General features: G+C 34.2%; 1 long non-coding RNA gene across 1 annotated transcript; it reads left to right on the top strand.

Moving 5' to 3' along the window:
- Positions 1-1,149: 1,149 nt before the first annotated feature.
- On the top strand, positions 1,150-5,084 carry LOC115921045. The gene is made up of 4 exons (XR_004062714.1): positions 1,150-1,324; positions 2,493-2,589; positions 2,873-3,119; positions 3,457-5,084. It is a non-coding gene; the product is annotated as an uncharacterized LOC115921045 (long non-coding RNA).
- The last annotated feature ends 248 nt before the right edge of the window (positions 5,085-5,332 follow it).

A 5,332-nucleotide genomic window follows, 5' to 3' on the forward strand; every position in this document is an offset into this window, starting at 1 on the left:
TCGTAATTAGGATTTGCGCATGTGCAGATAAAGGTCATTTGTTCCCAAATTGTAAAACCATTGAGATGAATACTCGTATCGTGCTCATGAAAGTTATGTAATTAGTATTCATTTAGGTACCAACAGTACATTTATCTGATACACAGGTGGAAGTATTCTTCTCAAGAGGGCAAACAAAAGGTATTCATGAAGCACCTCTGTTTTGTTATGCTGTGTCTTCTGTTCCTACTGTAACTTATAACTACATTACAGAATCACAACAACCTATATCGGAGGCTTACAATCTTGAGTTACTTTGGGTTCAGCCATTTAATCTGGATCCATCTTGTGCACTACACTGTGCCTCGCCACAGATGGCGCTATTCCATAACAACCTCCATCACTTCGACAGTGTTTATTTTAAAATGCACAAGTGGGACGTATCCATAGTGTAAAAGATCTGTTGATATTTGGGGGTCATGCGTTCCGAAGCTATTTACGAACTGGCTTATTATAATACATCTTATCAGTACATGTAGCTTAATTAAATCAGGTAGGTATGCGCATGAAACTACAGGTACTGACAGTGCTCATCTCTAGGAGCTAGTGTATATATTTATAGGCTGGAGTAGTTTATTCTTCCGTGTACTTTAGTTGTACAATCTGTTTCGCCCAAAGGATCATCAAGAACTGAACTAAACTTACAAAGTATGGAGATAGGAGCTCAAATGAATGTACAATAGGGGTTAAAACACAATAAGAGATACTTATAGCCCCTCTAAAGTGTTGGGAACCCTAAAAATTTGATGGCAAAATTTCACTTAAATTGTATCATAATGTGAAAAGGAATGTCATTCAAGACACATTTCTGCAAATGTGTTGATGTCGAATATTGATAAAAGAATACAAAAGTTAGGTTTTCTGCGTACATCAGAAAACCCAAATCATGTAGTATTCTTGTTATCAGTATTTGTCTTCTTACACTTTTTTTGGGGAAAATATTTTTAGTAGTGTCGTCCCTGTTTTCACGAAGTGACGGTAGTGAGCAAAATCGCATATATTTTCACTTTTGATTTTTTTGCATTTTTGGACATCATTCACTAACATCTTGAACCTCACAAAATTTCAGGCCATAATAATATCTAATTATGTCACTATGACGATGACGTAAACAAGAAAATACCGAGCAAAAGGATTTTCTGTTTTCACGAAGTGACGGCCAAGTACGCGCTTAACAGCCGTCAATTCGTGAAAACATCGTTTGCTCTTTTCCTGCTTTTAATATTTTCACGAAGTGACGGTAGTGAAAATTTCGCAGTTTGGAACAGTCACAGACCATGAAAAGGTGAGTTTTTAAATATTTTTGTTAGGTAAATTAATATGGTACACTCTTTTGATTCATTCTGATTCTTTGTAAGCCATAAATATGTCCATGAGCACAGAAATGTGTGAAAAATACACCGCCGTTCCACATATCGCCCCATATACTTATTTTCATGTAAGTAAATAAAGGAGTGAAGTATCATGTGATCCAAAACTAAAAAGATCAACTTATGTCTTAACAAATATAGACTAGACTAAATAACTTAAGTGGAGAGTCTTTCTTATTTAGCTCCACACCAAATATTAATGCTAGATCTATAAGGTTCTTTTTATATCTGCTTAAGTATAAATTTGAACAAAGTTTTACAGAAAGTGAAGAGTACAGTTTTACTTTAATTTTTTCAGTAATTTACTATTTACCTAATTATAAATTTGATTTAGAGTCTAGAACTCTAGTTACTCTAGGTCATCATTTTATAATTATCAGTTTATGTCAACCACTACTCGTCAATCTAGAATCTAGAGGTGAGTAGATCAGGATCTAGACCAGACTGAGACTAGTGAGACTGAGAGTGAGACCTTCAAGTTGTAAGGCGCGCGTACGCGTGCCTGGGGTTTAAGAAACTTAAGGGCTCCAAGCCCAAGGCCAACATCAACATGGCCAAGGGCAAAGGGAGTTATGAAAATTATCATCATGCCGAGCTGAGATGACCTGGGATGTAGCTCCTCCTGGCCTGGTTAACTGTTAGGGAATTCAATGATTTGCCTTACAAGCAAAGAAGGACATGAATGAACGTTTAATTAAAAATTGGAAATTAGATACAGTCCTGCCCTGAAATTGAATAAATGGCACCATCCGAAAAAGGAATACTTTTGTTTTGAGACTGAAGTAATCATGAGTAGTCTACCTTTTGGGGAACAATGTCTACATGTTTAGCTTAGTTTCTCTCATTATTGTACTCTGTGTCTGTTATATTCAAAGGCAGCACTTTAGTACCCTTGGTCCCTCACCCTATACAAATTTTTTTTTTAAACAATTGTTCTTGATACCAGCAAATGTTGCCCAACTCCACTTTGTATTTTAAAGAATTTTCCAAGCAAGCACCATACCAGATGATGTACATGTCTCACTACCAGTACCTACACTTCAGTGGTAATGACATTATGATGATGTTTTTGCTTTCACTTAGTTTCAGATGCAGTAGATACAATTTTCACTTGTATGAAGGAAGCACTGGGAAAGTACATCTACTTTTCAAGAATGCCACAGGCCAGAAACAAATCCAGGTGAGAATAGTTTCATGATCTGTTCAACTAAATCACACTTTAGCAGCAAAGTACTAAGCACACTCACTGCGTATGTGCATTGGGGTGGTTGTGTTTGGTAGGGACAATTGGAAAATTCTATTTTGGGGTAATAGGGGCAATTGAAAACTTCTGTTTGGGGTCAATTATCCCTAGTAATTAATTTGATGTACAAAAGATAATATTGGATTCATTTCCTTACCTCTGCTTGCAAATAAATGAAAGAAAATAACTTGTAATTATTTCTTTCATTCTACAAAATTAGATTGGATACGGGGACCGACATGCTGGTAAGATGGGTCCTTGATAATTCACTGAACACAGAGCTGGGATTGTGACTTGGCATAGTGACCTAAGAGTGGGAGCGGTATGGAATCGTTGAAGCAATTCACCGAACACGTACAGTCAGAGCTGCATGTGTGACTTGGCATGGTGACCCTTAAAGTCTCCTGACGGCTCCGATTGCGATTCTGATGATGACCCATTGTCTATGCTTCTGAGCGAGTCAAAAGGTATCTTCTCTCCTTCTTGATTGTTTCCCAATAGTTAAAATTTTAGATATTCTTAATTGCTTTTAATGCTTAGGTCCCTTAGTTAAGGGAATGAGTGGTCCTATCGAGGTCAGCATCTAATTTTTTTTTAAATCCTTAACAAAAATTGCCAATACTAAGGTGATACCAAATAAAGTATTTAATTCATTAAGAGCCTCTCTAAAAGTTGGTACCAAAACTACACAAAATAATTTCGCCCAATCATAATGCACTGTAAAGTTTCCCATTCATAATTGAAATTCTGATAATGGTTTTCTATTGATTGTTCTTTCTCTTATTTCCTTTTGCTTTCACGCAGTCTAGATAAAGGATCTTCGCTGCTTCAACCACTATTGCTTGGATGACATACGTGTGAAGAAACTTGAAGAACTGTTGTTGAAGAGCATGCTTGAGAAACTAGAATCAATTACATGATCGTTTTGACAATGCTTCAATGTTTCAATACCTCAATCTCTCTTTTATACTGTTTTATTTTAAACATTTTAAATATCATAAACAAAGCAAACACCACTCATAATTGTAATCGTGTGTTGTAATCGCAATGAAATGGATTGATTATAAAATCAATGAATTGATTAAAGGCAAACTGGTAACATTGTCCATGATTTCTGAAACAATGAACTGAATAGTCGTACAGGTGTCAGTTTTCTGTTACAGTATTGCAATGAACTCCTGCACACATAAATCTTTATTATTCAAATGTATAGCTCAGAACAGCTATTTATCGGGTATACCTACCTCGATCAGTAATGCATATTAGAGTTTTCGATTCCAGTTCCATGAATCCTCATATCGTATCTTTGTATTGAAGAATTTGTTTATCTATTTTCTTTAAATGTTTGTATTCACAGGGGTTGATGCCTTCATTAGAACATGAATATAAGTTACATTTCCACAATTGATTTTTCTTTCAAAACACAATGTTACTAGTTCACATTTAATGTTTATATTTTTACTTCTATAGTCATTCTCATCATAATTGTATTTGGTACTTCAAACTATCTTATAATCATACAATATAATGTTGCTGTTTTGAATTTTATCTGTTTGATGAGAAATGAAATTGTTTAGTCAAATTGATATTTCCATGTTTATCATGCATTGTTCAGCTGATAATTGTTTAGTCAGAGATTACGTGTTTGGTAAACTTTGTAGCGTTTGAGACTGTGTACTAAATTTTATTGAAATACCCTAGAAAGAGATTGTGTAAACTGACTTGCTTCTGAAACTCTACTCACAAGATATTAATGAAAAACAGTAATGAACAAAAAAGTAATGATCATGATTATATTAGTCATATTTCCCATTGCCTCGTTTTGTTACGATCAACATGTAAACCTTTCAGCCAGAACAGGATAACCATGGCGTGCAAGAAAGAGACTATACCACACAGTACTGTTTTGAATACCTCTTTTGTCTTCAGGTAAAAAAAATCTGTGCAGATGAACCTTTAAAAAAAAAGAGTTTATTTAGTAACCAGTATATTTCAGCATGCTAATGATGTAAAATTTCTTATTCATTTTTTTTTGGAATGGTATTTTGAATATAGATTTATTTCTTTGTTGACTTCATCATACATGTAGTACATGTATGTCAAGCATTTTGTATGTCACATGTGGCATTTATTTGCTATGATTGCTGAATAAACATGATAACCAGGACATGTATGAAGAATAAGTTAAAGACATTTTTAGCATATTTAGTACTGTATAATGTGCTAAATAACCTTTGTATTCCGTGGCTGTATACCTGATGAGTCTTTTCCACAAATCCCTAAATGTACATTTCAAAATGCAATATAGTATTGATGATAATTGATGATGATATGTTTGGTATGAATTATTTAATATTTTTTATTTATTCTCCATTTGCCACTTGCTGTTCTGGTTCCAAATGTTTGAATTAAAACTGCTCAGTCGAAATTCATTTTCTGTGTTTATATTGCAGAGTTAAGTAGTTAACTACAGATTATGGTCAATGATCAATACTGAATCTTTTTCCTTCATTCAAAAATATTTCTTAACATATTTGCTTTATTTCCTATGTGAAAAAATATATTTAGCTAGGCCCCTCTCTAAAATTTTAGACATTCCTCATAGTAATAGAGTAGCAAAAGCCCTAGTATCACCCGCATGAATTTCAACAAGAAATGGCAGAATTTGTGTGATATTAAG

This window comes from Strongylocentrotus purpuratus, unplaced genomic scaffold (genome assembly GCF_000002235.5).
Source record: "Strongylocentrotus purpuratus isolate Spur 01 unplaced genomic scaffold, Spur_5.0 spur5_scaffold_1, whole genome shotgun sequence".
Classification (NCBI taxonomy): domain Eukaryota; kingdom Metazoa; phylum Echinodermata; class Echinoidea; order Camarodonta; family Strongylocentrotidae; genus Strongylocentrotus; species Strongylocentrotus purpuratus.